This window comes from Streptopelia decaocto (genome assembly GCF_964273445.1).
Source record: "Streptopelia decaocto genome assembly, chromosome: 6".
NCBI classification, from domain to species: domain Eukaryota; kingdom Metazoa; phylum Chordata; class Aves; order Columbiformes; family Columbidae; genus Streptopelia; species Streptopelia decaocto.
In genome coordinates this window covers 7,646,082-7,663,416 of record NC_138660.1, presented here as the reverse complement: position 1 = coordinate 7,663,416, position 17,335 = coordinate 7,646,082, and the positions used below count along the sequence as shown (strand labels likewise).

General features: G+C 45.0%; 1 protein-coding gene across 3 annotated transcripts in view; it reads left to right on the top strand.

Annotated features, from left to right (window-relative positions):
• FGF12 (fibroblast growth factor 12) overlaps positions 1 to 17,335 on the top strand; it is a 216,506-nt gene that overhangs the window by 121,882 nt on the left and 77,289 nt on the right. The window lies entirely within an intron of this gene.

The window sequence follows — 17,335 nt, the reverse complement described above, 5'->3', positions numbered from 1 at the left end:
CGAAGTGGGTCTTTTGGCAGGAAACACCCGACGACTTAATCTGTGCTAGCTTAACCCAGAATTGTATTTTTCTGTCTCCCTGTAGGTTCACTTTTTAAACAGTTTCCTCTTATTTTCTGCATGGTGACAAGGAAATCGATAAACTGAGGCTCAATTAGAATTGTGGTCATTTGATAACTAGATCCATCAAGTGCTACTTCATGAGCACAGGGAATTTTGTTAGCTCAGAAAGCTTTCCAGATGGCAGCTGCACAACTGTTACACCTAACAGTGAGCTTGCAAGAACCTAGAAATGTGTTTCAGGATAGTATTTTTTCCTTTCTATATCTTTGTGTGCTTATGTGTAATCTTGGTTCCTAGTGGAAAACTTCAGTCCTAGTGTACATGTTGCTCACATTTCCATGATGAAGTCCCACCACCCACAGTTCCAGTTCTGTGAGGTGCTTTGATTTCTCACCCGTCCTTGGTAGGTGTGAGAGTTCGGTACCTGGCAAGAGTAGGCCCTCTGTGATTTCTTGGTGGAATTTGTATTTACTTCTTTATTTTTTTACTGCTGTAAATCACGACTAAGGTAAGAAAGCCACTGTGAATGTGCTTTTCTCAGATATCTGTCAGTATCATGGTTAAAAACCAGACACACTCATTTACTCAGTTCTTAGGATTGTGCAATTGATCTGTATAATCCTTTGTTTCCCATATACATTGATACTTTGTTGATTAGTCTCTTCATGAAGCCCCTTCTCCACATCTGAAGTCTGTCAGTCATGACTCTACAGCAAGGTAGCTGAGGGCTGCTGTTTTGGTCTTTAGGTTGGGGTACATAACCTGTACTTAAGTGAGGAACAAAAAGAAATAGGGGGAAAGCTACTCAGCATAGGAGACAGCTTACTTTTACTGCTGTCAACAAAGGGGAAGGAATAATTACTCTGGATTGCTGTCAGCACCCCTGATTCACAGGCTGTGGGGCAGGGACTATATGTAGCTAGCAAAATGCTTCAAGACTTGAAATGCATGGGGTTAGGCTGTGAAAAGTAGGCACCTTAACCATCTGTTTTAGAGCGGTTACCAAAAGAGGATGCAAAATACCTGAAATATAGCATCACTTGAAATATTCAAAAAGAAAAAAAAATACTTATTTTGTTTATCTTACGAAGTTTTGATGAGTGGTAGCTTGCTGGACCATCCTATATATTAGTTGTCCTGTGAATGCAGACCAAAATGTGGCTTTTGTCAAAAAAGTGTGGTCATTGACTCTTGGTAGGATCAAGAGTGGGACCTGGGAGTCTCACTGCTGAAATCTTTTCCCTTTCCTCTTGCCCCTCCATCTGCTATTGAATGAGGTCCCTCAATGACTAAAAGTGCTTGGGAAGTCTGGACCTGTTCCTAGATTTCAAGATCCTCTGTCTCATTAAAGTTTGAGTGACTTTCACAGCAGGGTGTAGTTGGTGAGGCTTTTTGTTTTGGTCCTGTCACAGCACTCCCAGCTTCACAGGTCCAATTCTGCTTCCTTTGGACTCACTAAATACCTGTGAAGAATTGATGAGTTCTAAGAATCCCCTCAACTTGCATGGACTTTCAGGCTGAGGAATGTGATTGATGACTTACAGACCAGAGTGATTTAAGGAAGACTTTTTATGGGCTTAGAAGAAGGATTGATGCTACTCAGTGTTGTAAAAATAGAGCTGTTCAGTCTTTAGAGCTGTCAGTCAATCACTTGTAACCAGTACAGTATTCATTTTATAAAATTAAAGAAGCTGAGGAATTAAGTCGCTTTGAAAAAAATTCAAGCGTCCTTTCCTAGGCTGTGGACTGTGTCTGCTTTAGTTCCCTATATCAATATTTTAAATTGCATCCTATTCCTGAACTCAGGTGTGCTGCTCAGAAAGCAGCGTGCCGCTCGGTTTGCCACTATTCACATTGTTTATTCAGGGAGTGTATTGTGCCCAGATAACTTATTCATTGCAGAGTCGCTCTTCTGCATAGGAAATGACATGCAAATGGATTGAAACTGGTTTAAAGAAAAATGCATACATTGTGCAGTGACCCTCAACCCTAGTGATTATGTGTGCTTAATGATCTGCTGGCTCAGTACTTTGCAAGCCAGTGGGAGGAACGTGAGAAACATCCTTTTTCAAAAGGGGTACAGTCCCATTTGGAAACGGTACAGTAGTAGGGGAACATGACCTCGTTTTATGGCTAAGGGGACTAACTGTCAAAATACTTCCCATTTACAGAGTGATTTTCATCTGTAGTATTCAACAAGCTCTATCCAATGGAAAGGATTCTCCTCATTTTACAGCAAGTGAGACCAAGGCATGGAGCATCACCTGAAACAGAGATCTAATTCCTGATGCTTGTTCCAGCACAACGTGCTTTGGGCTCCTCACTGCCAGTGGGCTTACAAAGAGGCAATGGTGGAGCTGTAACATCTCGCACCATTACAGAAATATAACTCTGATTGTGGTCTATGTTCCCTTCGCTTTTGTAAAAGTAAGCTTACATCAATTAAGTGTTTTTATATGCGACTCAGTGCTGTAACTAAAATATTCAGTAAAGATGTGCGTGAGTGGAGTTACATTTTACACTGGTTGGCACCTTGTGCTTCATTTCAAAGCTTGTGTGAAGCAAGAGCAAAATACTCCTGCTCTTATATGGGAAGGGAGAATTCACACCCGGTAGAAGTTCAGGCTCACGCATGAGAAGTTGCAGGTTTTGGCAAGCGGTGGGGAACCAGATCCACAAAGGGACATCTTGTATAATCAAAGCTATCAGCTCTTAGGGAAAACAGACCAAACAGACTGCAGAAACATCTTATTTGTCAGTTGCAATAAGCACCATGTTGTGAAATGGGCACTTGTCCCATCTCCCTTTTCGATGGGCAAAGGCAGCTCTTGCATATGCACGCTCTATGTTCTTTTATATCTCTTGCATGTGTTTGGCTCCACGATATGATTTAACTGTTTAACACAGGCCAAATAAAGATGCTGAGTATTGTGGACCAAGCTGAAAATTTGGATGCATGGGCTCAATCCCATTATTGTGAATTAATGCAGGTCATTGACCGCGGCTGTGCAGGTGCCAAGCAAAATATGTGCATGTACAACAGCACCTGTACAATTATATGTATAAAGTGCAGCTGGAAAAGATTAAATTATATATTTTGCTGTGACTATATTAACTTGATAGAGGATTCAAAATAAATTGCTATATGGCATGGCTTTTGGGTGCAGGTTCAAGACATGGATCATCCATCAGAGAATGATGAATCCAAGAGGGGAATGCAGAAGACTAGACAAAGCAGCTCTCTGTACATGACTTCTCTGCCAACAAATGGTTGAACCAAGTAGTTGTGTCCCCTTTGCAGCTTCTTCATCTCTTCCTTGGCTGTTTCATAACAGGCTGGATCCAGCTTGTTTGTGAAAGCTGCGGCCGTTGCTTCACCACCTGTTCTCAGGCAGAGCTCACTCTGGAAAGCTGGGGTGGAGCTGGTTTTCCATCATCCATGGCCATTGAACAGCAAAGCTGGGGAGTTTGGGGCCATGCACCAAGTGAAAAAGGCTGGAGCATCAGGCACGGCATCTGTGAGGGTTGGTGGGGATGTTTTCTGAGTGCAGCCTGCCGAAAGGGTATTGTTACTTGGGGAAATAATATTTGTATTTAGGCAGCTTTGGATCAGGCGGTGCCAGGCATTGTGTAGCATCATCTCCATCCCTTCAGGTGTTGCTTCTGTAGATGAGTTTCTAGCTCAGAGTGCAGAGCTCAGTCTCAAACAGGCTTTTTACCCCAGGGAAAAGAAGATAATTCTGCCTTTTTGTTTTGTTTTGTTTTGTTTTTTGTTCCCCTGTCTGATATATATTTTGCGCTCCTCTAGGTAAAGGATGCTTTTCATTAAGGAAGATTTAAAGGCTTCTTCCAAAGTGAAGGAAATGGCTCACACATAGAAAAAAAAGCAGTAACTTAAAACATGTTTTCCTTTTGCAGTATTTCTTGTTTTGAATAATAAATGGAGATTGGCATTTAAATATACCTATGTTGGTATTTTTACAGCAGTATAAGTAAAATATAAGAGCAACTTTAGTTGAAGGACACAGAAGGACTTTGTTCATTCAGGGATCCATTTAAAACATTTGAAAAGTCTGTCATCTCTGCAAGCTGTTAAATTCCCCGAATTAAATCCTGAAGTCCTTTCTGACTTCTTGCAGGATGAAAATGATGATTGAAACTCATGGAAAAAACCCACCATTTTAGCTCCCCGTTAAATTTCTCATAATCCTTGCCTGCTTTTATGGAGTAGTTCATCTCAGAACAGCTGCAATATCTGCCTAACCTGTGGAATTTGGCCCCTCCATTGCTATTGTGTCCCGATGCTGGCTTCGTTGTTTCAGCACGTAGCTGCTGTCGGCAGCAGGATTCCCGCTGGATCCCAGTGCTTTTCCATAACGTGTGTATGCCTGTCTGGGTGTGCACCCAGCCAAGGGTGGTCCGTCGCATTCTTCTGCCTGTTCCTCTGCAGAATTTGGTGCTGTGCCCCATCTGAGTGGCTTTGGCGAATAAAAATGCCTGGAAATCCTGGCATCGCTTTGCCAGCAGGACCTGTTGGAAGTCCTAGCTGAGATGAGGGCATGTATGCCAAGTGGCCAGCCAAACAAGCCTAGATAATGTCAAGGGGAAGAGGCACAGCCTTGAGGGCATGTGTCCTCCTTGTTTGGGGCAGTCTGTCCTCGGAGAGGTCTGCCGTTGGTGCTGTGAGCTCCTTCTGCATCCGCCAGTGCTAATGAATGCCAAAATAATCAGGAGCGGGGGAAAAGGCTCCCTCCTGCTCATGACTGCTCCACAGATGGGTTTCATTTTGTCAAATTGATCCCCGGGGGTGGTATCACACACGTTCGTGACTTGCAGATGTGGTGACTATCACGGTGTGTGTCTGTGCACGGTTACTGGGCGGGGGGAGCATATAGCAACCCCGAGCTCTCTGGCTCCAAAATCTGTGGGACGACAGCAGGCTCCTGGCTCACTCCAGAGCACGGAGAACTCAGCAGCCAGCCCGCTTTGCAACACAGCTTGTGGGTGAGCATGTCAGTCAGTAAGTCACCTCATACTGTTCCTGGACTGGTTGATGCCAAGAAAATCAGTGGAAGTCATCCAAGCTCCGAGAGGGATGGATATCTTCTCTCCCCATGGCCTCAGGGGTAGCTGTGCTTGTGGGAGCACTGAAAATCATTAGCCAGCAGAGGAGGTTCACCATTAGAGCAATACAAATGATTGATTCCTCTGTCACCAGCCAAATGGAAAAGTCAGGGTGAAAAGAGGTTCATGAGTGATTATTTTCCCTCCCCATAAACTAAAAGATCCATATAAATCAATTTATCATTGACTGATATAACTGGGTTTTTTGGGGGGGAAAAAAGGTGCAATTTAATTTGGAGGATTTTTATATGTGTATTTTTCTTTAACTTTCAGATATACTTCTAAATGAAATGTTGCTTTGAAATACTAAACTAAAAGCTTGAGTTCCAAAAATACTGAAACGAAGACAAGATTATCTTCCTTCCTTCCTTGCTTTGCTGAATTCAGCATGTGTTTAGAATAGTTTCAGTAGACCACATACCACATATTTTAACAGATATCTATTACCGAAAAAACTTCGACTGTTTGACTTGATCAGTGTGGAGAGCAGGGCTGCCACAGGAGCTGAAGAGGTTGTATGAATCTCACTCCTGTGAGGGACAAACACGATCCTGAGTCTCACTATGTTGAGGAGCAAGTGCAAATTCACTTGGTCTTATCTGCTTTCTTTCCCCTCCCCAAGTGGGCCCACCATTAACTGCTAGATAGCATATTGGCCAGGTGGGCATTTATTCTGTTCCTCTGGCATTCGTTTCATTCGATCCATCCCTCTGAAAAGTCACGTGCATATTATTCCTGGGAATTTCCTACTCCTGCACAGTTGAAGCCAAGCTGTGATTTATTATTATTAAAATCAAAGTAAGAATTTTAACAGGCAAAATATGTAAGAGATTGACGTCCCTTTTGTATTTGCAAGCTCCATGGCTTGGCAGAAAGTGAACAAGAGTACTGAAGAGAGCGGGTCAGGGAAAGCAACTCCAAAGAACTAATATTTAAACATACATACATTTCCATATGTTCTGTGCGCTATTGCAGCATCATTGCCATGGCTGCATTATTACTGTGCCTTGCTGTTGGAAGTCTCTCGTGAAGTGACTTGTACTAAAATCATCTGCCCAGTACTCAGGCTGTTTGCACTGCATTCTATCAGGGAAATGGTATCTTTATACTCTGTTCTTTTGTTTAATACATGGATTGTCTCTATTCCCTAAATAACACAATCTTCTTCATATTAATACATTATCCTTTCTGAGCATAAAGCAAACTACTACACCTATTGTTTTACATTTACCCTGTTCTGACAAGTAGCAGTATCCTGAAATAACTTATCCTTTCCGGAGACTGGTTTTATTTTGCATCCCTATTAAAAGCTGTAATAGAACCATGGACACACTTTGTGCCCCTCACCCAGCAAACACTGCTACCATAGGCTCCTGGAATAAATTACTTTTAAAGGGAGGGTTTGTGCTTTGAGGGGGGTCAATGTGGATGCTGAGGTTTTGCAGCACGGTAGCAGGGCTACAGCTTCCTGACAGTACTGGCTCTGAAAATAGAAGCTACAACACATTTTTTAAATGATAAACCAGAAAGCAGCTTTCAAGAGAGCTGTGGAACACGTCTGTGGTATTTACCATTCAGGCAGACCACGCTGGCTTTTCCAGCCCCCGTGCTGCAGCACAGATAAGTATCTGTGTGCTTATTCCAAGTACTGAACTGGGGCTCTCTGAAATCCTGATGGAGCTGCCACAGCTGCTGAGAAAATTCAGCTGGATACCCCCGACACCTGTCAGACACCTCTGCTGTCCTCTGTGCATTCCAAGATATCCTGGCTAAAGGTGATGGAGGGACAAAGCCTCAGGCTTGGAGGCAGGGTGGTGGCCTGAGCCCTTCTTGTCCTCAGGGCTGAGCTGCTGGCTGGTTGCTGGTGTGGTGGGGAAGGCTGACTGTGAGCAGTGAGTCTGGGCATTTCTGCTCTCTGCCCTTTCCCCATGGAGTGTGCTGGGCTGCGAGATAAGGGCTATTGCTGGAAACAGTGTCATTGTGGAATGGGGCTTCGCAGCTCTGTTCCTGCATCTGCTCCATGGCTTTGGGTTTGTCCCTTTCCCCCAGTGACTGTGCCGCTGTTCCTGGGGTCCTGCTAAGGAGATGCTGTACGGGGTTGTGCTGCTCCTGGCAGAGCTCTGATTTTGGAGGAGTATTGAGCTCTTGTGCAGACCCCTTTTGCAGACCTTGGCTCAGGTCAAGGGGGAAGGTTAGCAGCTCCTCTCTCTGCTCAGCAGCATGTGCATCTGTTGTACGTGAAGTTGTATGTGGGAGGAAGGGGGGATTTTTGTCCCAGGGCCACCTCCTTCAGATTCTGCTTTGCATCAGTGCCCCCTTCTCCTTCAGTGTTACTGAGCACAAGGATGAACTCTATTTTGAATGGTCCTTGGCAACATCATGTTCCCAAAGAGCTGGGGACCTGTGGCATTTCTCTGGCCAGAAGATGGGCAGCTGTGGTGAAAGGGGAGCGGTGATGCTGTGCCTGCCTGCGCTCCCCATCTTTCTTTCTGGGGCCTTTTCAGTGTGATATTTCACATTTGGAGCGCTTGACTCCATTGATGGATGTCAGAAAAGGGGAGATGTGAAATGGCTGATTGCTTCCAATGGCAGGGGCTGGATTTGAGGATGAAGATCCAGGGCTAGATACGGCAGCTGCAGTGACCGAGAGCACAGAGATGCTCCCGCATCCTATTGCAGCACCTATGGAGTGCACTGTGCAGAGCTCTCTCCCCGTGGCTCTCCTGTCTCGCCTTCCCTCCAGCAGCGTGCTCTGTTCAGGGGATGTATTATATCCAGTGGACAGCTGCATGCTGTGAACTGGCAAAATATCCACAGAGAGGCAATCTAATTCTCTTACTTGTTCTACTTTCCCAGCTGAAAGCTGATTGCGATCATGCTAAAGATTAGGAAAGCCTGAAATGTTCCTTTCTTGAAATATTTAAGCATTTTGGATCAAAATAAAGGACGAAAAGAGCCAGGTCTTGAGGTTAATAGAACATGCTCACTTAATTGATATTTATCTAGAACAGCATAGTTTGCAGTCCCCTCCCTTTGCTGGCTGCACAGTTTCTTTGCTTAGCAGTTGCCACCCATATTGCCTTAACTGTCAAATAAATATATTCCTTCATTCCCCAAAGCAGAACTGTTTGCAAAAGGTCAAGCATTATGGGACTGCTGCAAGTTAAGCCAGTACACATCTTCCAGAAAATTAAAAAGCAGTACAAATTAGCAAAATAACAGGGTGGTTTTGGCTTCCAGGGACCAGCTCGGAGTTGGGAAGCACCTGCTATTCCTGAGGGTGCTCCTTGGGGACCTGGGAGCTGTGGGGCTGCAGGAGATGGAGGGATCACATGCTGGCCACCTGCTCCGGAGCTGGTCCTTTCCCTGGCACAGCTCCTGTAACCGTATCAGGTCTGAGCTGCTGGCTGCCTGCACCCTCCGCCTCCGGTATCGATCTGCAGCCCTTCGTGCAGGCATCCTCTGGTGACCGACATCATGCTCTTGTGGGGATTTTCTGTGACGGTGGCTAAAAGGGCTGTCAGAGTGTGTGGAGTAACTACCAGTGCTCTGCTGGCTTTTATAATTTGTTTTTATGCTCTTCAGTATAGGATCTGCCTGCTGCCTAACACACAGTATCATTATTTAAAAATTTATAAACATTTGGTTTCGCTTTTATTTTATTTCCTTCTGTGTCACTCCTACCTTCTCCACTTCCCTGAATGTTTCTTCTACTGTTTTCCTTTCTGTTTCTTCAAAAACACAGCTCTTATTTCCATTAAATAAATGTCAGGTTTTAGAGCTAGAACCTAATAGCAGCTCCTAAATGATTAGGAACCATGAGGTGAGGTTTGAGAGCTCCTTCACCCTGAACCCCCAGGCAGTGAGTGGCTCCTGGGCAGCTGCAGGAGCTGGAGCTGCATTTGGAGACCTATTGGAAAGGCAGATTTTCTGGTTTTGCTCCATCTGCACTGTGTCATCCTGAGCACACGCATCCCTGGGGAGGGAGCTCACTGTTTACAGCTCTGAGAGAGCAACGGAGCGGCCGGTGAACCTTCCTGTCTCCCTGGAGTTCTGAGGGTCACCCAGCATCAGGAATGAGGTGTTTGTAGTGAGATATGAAACATGAAACACCATCCTGGTTTAAAACAGAGCTTAGCTGGAACGAGGAAAATGATGAATTTCTCACACTGTGTTTTCATTAGGTTGAAGGAAACTTCTGGGTCAGATGGGAAATTAAAATCTGCAGGTTAAAAAAAAAATAAGGTGTATTTTCACAAATCAAAAGGAAAGAACTTTGAGTCACATGGTGGGTTTTGGCCCTTTTTAGCATGATCTTGGTATTTGAACTGTAATGTTGTTTCAAACCTGAGTGGCGCATGCTACACATTTTCTTTATGCATTTAGGTGTTGCATAAGATTTGTTGAAATTCAGTAACATCATAATTTTGGGTCAAAAAATGCTTGTAAACTTCTACAGGCAGGCTGAAGCTACATTGGTGCGAAGAGCAAAAAGTTCTTACAATACAGGCTTGACTGACTCAAGCTTTAATTTTTCCACATCACAGGCTGATTATCTGTTAAATAAAGTTCCACACCTCTCATCCCTTTGGAAAAATGCTGAGGGAGTGCGTGAGAAAGCCCAAAAGGGGACATTATTGCATTATTGCCTGGTGTTATTGAATGTTTGCAGAGTGACACTGAGACCCAAATTTTACCCAGTGACTACCTAGGGCTCTTCTGTGGGCTGTTGTTGGTAGCACCAGGTACCCTGCCCAAGACCGATAGCATCTTAAGTGATTAATTTCTGCTCAGTACTTGTTGATAGGATGTTCTCTCCGTTTTCTATTTTAATTAATTTATTTTCCCAGGCATGTGGAACAGGGTGGAAGAACGATATAGCTGTTTCCATGGAGTGTTTTGTTTATGTGAGGGGCTTCTCAGTGTTTCTGCGGTATTTCAGGCATGTTGGATTGGTGGGGGGAAGCAGAGAGATGTAGCATCTGAGAACAGCACAAATCACGGGGCTGTGGCAGGCGTGAACAGCACAGGCATCGTCTGCTCTGCCTGTGCGAGGACTGTTAGTGATCTGGTGCCTTGTGTGGGGCACCTTCAAGGTGAGGGGAGCTGGGGACGGTGTCGTGGAGCCTTTCAACAAACCTGGGGTGCAGAGGTGTGGAAATGTCACCAAGTTGTAGTCTCCTAGACTAACCGCTAAGGTTGACTAGTCCAACCACAGCCCTGCACTGACACCAGACGTACTGACACCAGACGTACATTCCCCAGACAGGCTTTTCTTTAACCTGTTTTTTATACCCTCCCGTGGAGCAATTCTAAGTAGAAAGAATTTCCTAATATCCAACCTAAATCTTTGTAGAAAAATGGGAAGAAATCTGATTAATTCACAGTGAAAAAGTTTTATGTTGCACATTGGAGTCATCAAAACGTAACACAGCCTTCCTAACCATACAAGCAGCAAAGGGCTGCCACAAGGTTGTCCAGGATTTCTGAGCCATCAGACAACCCCTGGGGTTGCAGCTGGGTGACATGTGGCCCTGTAGGAAACCCTCTCCCCCTCCATCTGTTTGTAGGGTGAGAGGTGCTGCAGGTGTGGGGAGAGGGCAGGGCTCCTTTTCCATTTCTCCCTCCTGCCAGCTCCAGGCAGCAAAGCCCTGCAAGCAGCATCTCCGGGCATCATCCTCCGAGCCTGCCTTCCCACTGCCCTTGGGGACAGCAGAGCTGGGTCCCTTTCTTTGCCAGTGTGAGCTCTGGGCTCAATCATCCCTGAACCCAAATGCTCTGCAGGACAGGGATAACCATTTGCTGAATCTTTCTGTAGCACTCAAGCTGGCATGGGGAAAATGTGGATTTTACTCCTGATGTTTCCCCTTTGTGGATGCCCACTTGGGAGCTGGTGCGGCCCATGGGAGCCAGGGAGAAGCTGCCATGAACCGCGTGGTTGGTTCATGTGGTCACGTTTGCACCCAAGTGAAATGCGCTCTGTGATTGTGGGCTCACACATAATATTTATGCTATCCTCTGTTTCGCTCTGGGTGAATATGCTGTAATCTTGGCTAATTACACAATATGTCAGGAATAATTGCAGGGTGTTCCTCAAAATAAATAATATATTTTGCATGCTCTGCTATCCATACTTATGAGTATGCTTCAGTAGCCAAGGCATTGACTGTGCTAGAAAATGACAGCTTAGGAGCTGTAGCTACGACGTCTTTCCCATTAAACTTCTCACTTTTTTAATTCCCTTACCTGAAAAGGCTCACCCTGCATAAATTCTGGAACAGCCCTACATCTCTCCTTTATGATTTTCATTTCTGTCAGGCTTTAGTTCTGTCCTCATTGGAGCTCAAGTCAATACAGGTATAGAAGATTGCTCTTTAAAGTGAAATGTTTTGAAATTTTGACTGTGGGTAAAACACAGTGGATCAACAGAGCAACACAAACCGTGTCCTGGGGGAGGCAAAGACAAACCCAGGAGTGTGGCTGTATGAATAATTGATTTTTTTAGCTCTCTGGTCAAATAAAAGAAGTTTCTGGGGAGGAGGGGATTCAAATCCAATGCAATATTTCATTCTACTCAAAATTAAACTTTGGCCTTCATGTTCAACATGTTTAACATCTCTTTTTTTCTTTAGATTTCCAAACAAAACATCGTCTCAAAAGAAAAAATCAACACTTGTACTCTTTTCAGATCTCCTTTTTTTTTTCCCTGTTAAGAGATGGAGTTTTTGTATAGCTTCCCCTGCTCATACTCCGCAGGGTGACTTCTCCAAGTCCTAACATCCATAGCCTCCTAGGAAGAGGATGGTCTGTGAGACACATGTAGCAGTGGTCTCAAGTTCTGTCTCATATTTTCATTGCTTTGTATGACTCCTGTCTCTACTCCTTACCTCAGACTTTTATTAATATCTGTGTACAGCTGATTTACTGGATACGGGAGGGCCTGCATAAATGCCAGTGCCATGCAACCCCATCCTTTTCACCTACTCAACAACTGAGAAATAAGACTTCCCTGGAGGGACTCCTCTTTGTAAGAGCAAAGCAGTCGTAGTGCAGAGCTTCACGTCTGCTTCTTGGTGGAGGGTGCAGGCAGCTGTGCTCAGTGTTGGAGGGCTAATTACTATTCCTCCTTATAGGCATCAGCACAGGAAAGGAAATCACTTCTCTGGATGCTCTTTTTGCCTACAAAGTGCTATTCTGCTCTAGTGACTCACTGACAGTGACAGGAGGCAATTGCTTTGATGGGTGCTGTCATCGGCTTGAGCCTGTCATCTCTCTGAGTTAGGGAAATGTCATTTTCGGAAGCTTCTCCTTCAAACGCAGAGGCCATCCCTGTCAGCACAGCCTGTTATTTCATGTAATGCATCCTGGAAACACCAGTTATCTCTCTGTAGTTAGTAGCCCTGGGTGGAAATTTGCACTTGAGATGAGTAAATACACGAGTGTGCTATGCAGCCCTATTGTCTGAGAGTCATTTTCTTCTCAAAATAAATTCTCTGTAATTGGAGGGTGACAGTAACCCTGTAATCATGTTGAACGGGAGCTGGGCATGGCCTTTATTCTGCATCATCGGGAAAGGAGCTGGGATCAACTGTTGGTACACACAGAGTCACAGACCTCGGGAATAAATCTTAGCATCTTCAGTCTGTTTACATCTCTCCATCCTACTCACAGGCTGGGTGATGTGCCCGTGTGTTAGGCTGAGTGCTTGTATCTAAACTGAAGTGGTTTGTGGCAGCTTTGCAAGGCAAGGCTGGATGCTGAGCTTTGCTACTGGGCCCCTCCTAATGCTTGGGCAGCTGCTTTTGCTCACCGTGATGCGGCACCTGTGCAGGCAGCCTGAGGAAGCATCCAAATGCCAGTGTACCCTAAGCTGCTCACCTCTCTCAGCTCTGCAGTTCGTTTGCCCCATCCCTGTCTCTTCCTGGAGATGCTACAGGCTGCATTGCCCACTCTGTCCAGGCCACCTGCTTGTAGGCTTCCTCAAGGCAGAGCATGTCCTTCTGCTCCAATTTTGCTGAGTTTTGCCACAGAAGCTGTGGCAAGTATTTTGTGGGGCTGGGAAATGTCCTCCTTGCCTCCGCCTGTGTGCTTTTCTGCACTCACTGACTCCTGTGGGAGCAGAGAATGCTCAGCACTTTGCAGCAGGATTTCCTGCGTCCGCACCTGAGCAACGCAGCCGGAGCATCCTCCAGGATCCCCTTGTGTGGCTCAGGAGGCTTCGACCTGCTCCGTGCACGAGTCACTGCAGGCGCAGTCACAGACACCCATGCACAGTGTCTGCTAAAGCCTCACGCTCCACCATGTCACAGCTTGGAAGAGTTGGGCACAGCGTTCAGCCGGGGGAAACACACCCTTGACCTTCAAGGGCAGCAGCTCCTGCTGCAGCTGCAAATACTCTTATTCCTGAGCTTCCCAGTTTGGGTGGGTTCAGTGAATCGTTGTAGTGAGTTGAGCTATTAAACTTATGCTGACAGTAATGCAATTAATTGGAGACAGCCACTTCATTGTAACTCCAAACACCCTGGAGAATTTAGCAGTTCCTGGCTGGGAAAAATCCCCAACAATTTTCTCCCTCAGCTTTTCATCTTTTCTTTTTCCCTGAGTTCTGTGGCAATGCCTGTCACCATAGTAATCTGCATGGAGCTCACTGATGCATTTTCGTGCCAAGTTAATAGACGCCTTCATTAATACTGTACTTCCAGAGGAGGGATTTCATTGCCCTTCTCTATCTGCATGTGTTTGGTGTATTTGGCTTACCGAGTATTCTGGAACCCATCATTTTCAGGGGGGGAACTGCGGTTTCTGCAATGGTACTTTAAACGTGGAGTTAATCTAAGTAAATTAGGAGCAGTTTACGCTCTGACTTGAATGCTGGTTTTGGTGCGTTAAGGATTTGAGTGCTGGTTGGGTGAGTCATAAATCAGCCTCCCATTATGACAGCTGCAGCCTGAATGGGGGAAAATAAGAATAATGAAATGTGTAAATTCCAGGCTAAAATGTTTAATTGCAATAAACAAATGTTTAAAGAACATTTATGTGAAACATGCTCCTGAGAGGTATTCCAGGTCCCATGTTTGCAGTCACATCCTCAGCAAAACTGTTGCACAGACACAGAAGAGAGTCAGCAGTGTGCCCAGCCATGGCTCAGATCAGGGCTGGAGACTCTTCCCTTGCCAGACCAATGTTGTTAGCAGGAACCAGAAGGGCTGTTTGGGGATCCTGCCTCTGGCATCTCTGACAGCCTTGCTGTGCTAAGCCCAGGCTGAGGTGTTGAGTCAGACTGTGTCCTGCTGCAGAAAGAGAGAGCAAACTAACGAGCGAGTCTGCTGTCAAAATCACGCAGCAGGTACCTTCTACCTTGTTGCAGGTTGCTGAATATAAAATGGCTGCTTGCTGTCTAAGCTGGCAGAGTCCTCTGTTTTTTGACAGTCTGTTGTGCAGAGAACAATAACCCCAAGAGCTTCAGAGTTTATGCTATAACCAACACAGAGCACCTCTGGCACCCAGCACAGTAACTTCTGGAATGGATTTAAAAGCAGTTCTGCACCAACAACCTCAAGTGAAGGCCTGCCTGCTGACCAGAGCATTGCTATGAGAATCCTTGGAGCCAGTGGCTCTAATCCCTGAAAGGTCACTAAGCTCTTCATCTTTTCAAGATATCATTGAGAACCCTATCTGAGATCCCTTCCATTAACTTGGAGAGTTCAGATTAAGGTGACTTCTGTTAGTAGGGTCTTGTTGAGTCTTGTTAGATTTCCCAGCTCAAGGCAAAGCGGGGTCTGGCTTGCTGCCGACTCAGGTCATTGTATTGCTGTAATAAGTGGTGTTCTGTGAATTGCAAGAAATGAGGCCACGGCAGACTACCTTCCACAATAGAGTCTCAGCCTGAAATCAGTGTTGTGCCTTATTCCTTGGTCCTCCAGAGCCCAAGGTTTGGATTGAATTGAGCTACCCTACAGTGCTTGATAGAGCGTAGGGTTCTGTGCCCAGGGGTTTAGGCTGCTGCACGTGGCCAGATTGTGTTTGTGCTGCTGCTGTGCTGATGGGAATAAATGAGAGTTAGTGCCCTCAATGAGGCTTTGCTAAATGCAGCATTGGTGCATAACTTCAGGGATCCTCTCTACCTTAAGGGGAGTTATTCTGCTTGTATGTTCTCCATTTTCCAGTTAATGGGGTGAGTTCCATGTTCACCTTAAATAGCAGAACTAAAATAAAAGATCACTGAAGAGCCATCAGTACTTCTGATAGGAAGCGTTTTTGCCAGACATCTTGCTCTTTTCCCCATAGCACGCAGCAAATACCTTCAGCAAGGCCTGTGATTTGAGGGTGAGGGATGTGACTCTGTAGAGTAGCTGATTTGTATCTGATCCCCTGGCCTTCTGTGAGCATATCCCTAGAGATCAAGCAAAGTGTGTGTGAGCACCCTGGAACTATCATGCCCTTGGCAAGCCCCAGGAGAGAGAAAATCACTGTATAGCTGTACAATAAGGCAGGACACACAGCAGCTGATGGTGAACTGAGATGACTTTAAGATTCAGCAGCAGAACAGCTGAAATGAATAATGACAGCATCACATTACGATTTAAGCAGAGACAAGGAGATTAGCAATCAGATCATGATTTAGTTGGCCTCAGCTGTGTCAAAGGGCTCAGAAACTTAAAAGCAGGGCAGGCAGAGCAGCTGATTTTGTCCTGTTGAAAGGACAGCAAGCAGGATGTCCTTCAGGGGATGTGCAGTGAGTTGGTTGCTGGATGACTGTTTTGAGAAGGGTTATCATCTGAGAACTATGTCTTCACCCTAGGAAGAGCCTCTAGTCTGGCAGATGCTGCAGATCAGGAACAGAGCTGTGGCTTAGCTTTTACTCCCTGTTACTCTTATTGGTCTGCTCTCCACTGGGGATGCTTCCTGGGCATGATCTTTTCCTGCATCTCCTGGGAGTGCCACATATGAAGGATTTCAGCTTGTTGCATCTGCAGACAGAGTCCACTGAGCTTTCTGCAACAGCCCTGAGCCCTGGACAGCTGTGTATGGGCAACTAGAACAGGATCTTTAATGTAAGCATCCTAAAGTATAACAGCCTTGCTTATAAAATAAGGGTAGAAATATCCTTTTGTATATTGTATGGGGATCCTAATAGCATGGGGTCTGTGCTGGGAATGCATACTGTGTGGAAATCTCTTGTGCTTAGTTGGTACTTTGGGATCAAGGCAGTTATAGCTTCTTTCTTAAATCTATTCTGAAGTGCTTGACTTTAGGGAGATGGTAAATTGGTGCTGAAATCTTGTCCATATTAGTGGAGTTCCATTTTTTTTCAGGGAAATCTGCTCCTCCAGCAAAATAGAGTGTATGGAGGAGCCTGAGTGGGAGGAATAAGTTTATCCCAGGTGCGTTATGCAGTATTGCTCTTTTAAGAGCAATAAGATTTAAGTTCCCCTTGCTACGCACAGATGAGGTTAGAGAGTAGGATTGAGTTTGATTCCTGGTAAATTTTGTGAATTATAGAAAGAAAGTGCTCATGGCAGGGCTTATGCTTACCTGTGCTGCATTTTTGTCTTCTGTTTTAAATGGTTTGCTTCTTTCGCTTATTGATTATAGCCTGGAGCAGTATCGTTGAGGGGACTTTAAACAAAAGTATCAAGGTTGTAGGGTTCTATTTTATTTATTTTTTTTTTCATCAGTGCTCCAATAAGCACTGTGACTATTGCCTATTGGGAGTATTGCCTGCTGGGAATGGTTGTTTCTTTAATTGCAAAACTGGGAAAAGTTCTCAGTCTGTTTCACTGTCTTTCTGCCTTCTGTTCAGACTTATAAGCATCTTCCACCATCCTTAATTGACAAGCTGACCTGCTGGTTTTGAGATTTTTCTACAAACTGAGTTTTTCAGCATGATTGCTGCAGCATAACGGATAGCAATGCTGGAAGATAGATAAAATTTCTCCGTAGGTGGAAAGCAGTAATGTTAAAATATATGATATGACAAAAGTAGCATGTCCCTTAAAAGTTGTGTGTTGAATTTTGCCTCTGGGCTAGCAGGAAAAATCCTGTCCTGTGATTATACAGTTCCATCTTCAGGTAATAACTTTATAGTGAGCTTGGGGAGGAAAAGATGGGTAAATCTTTGTTCTCTGTTAAAAGCTGCCTTCACCTA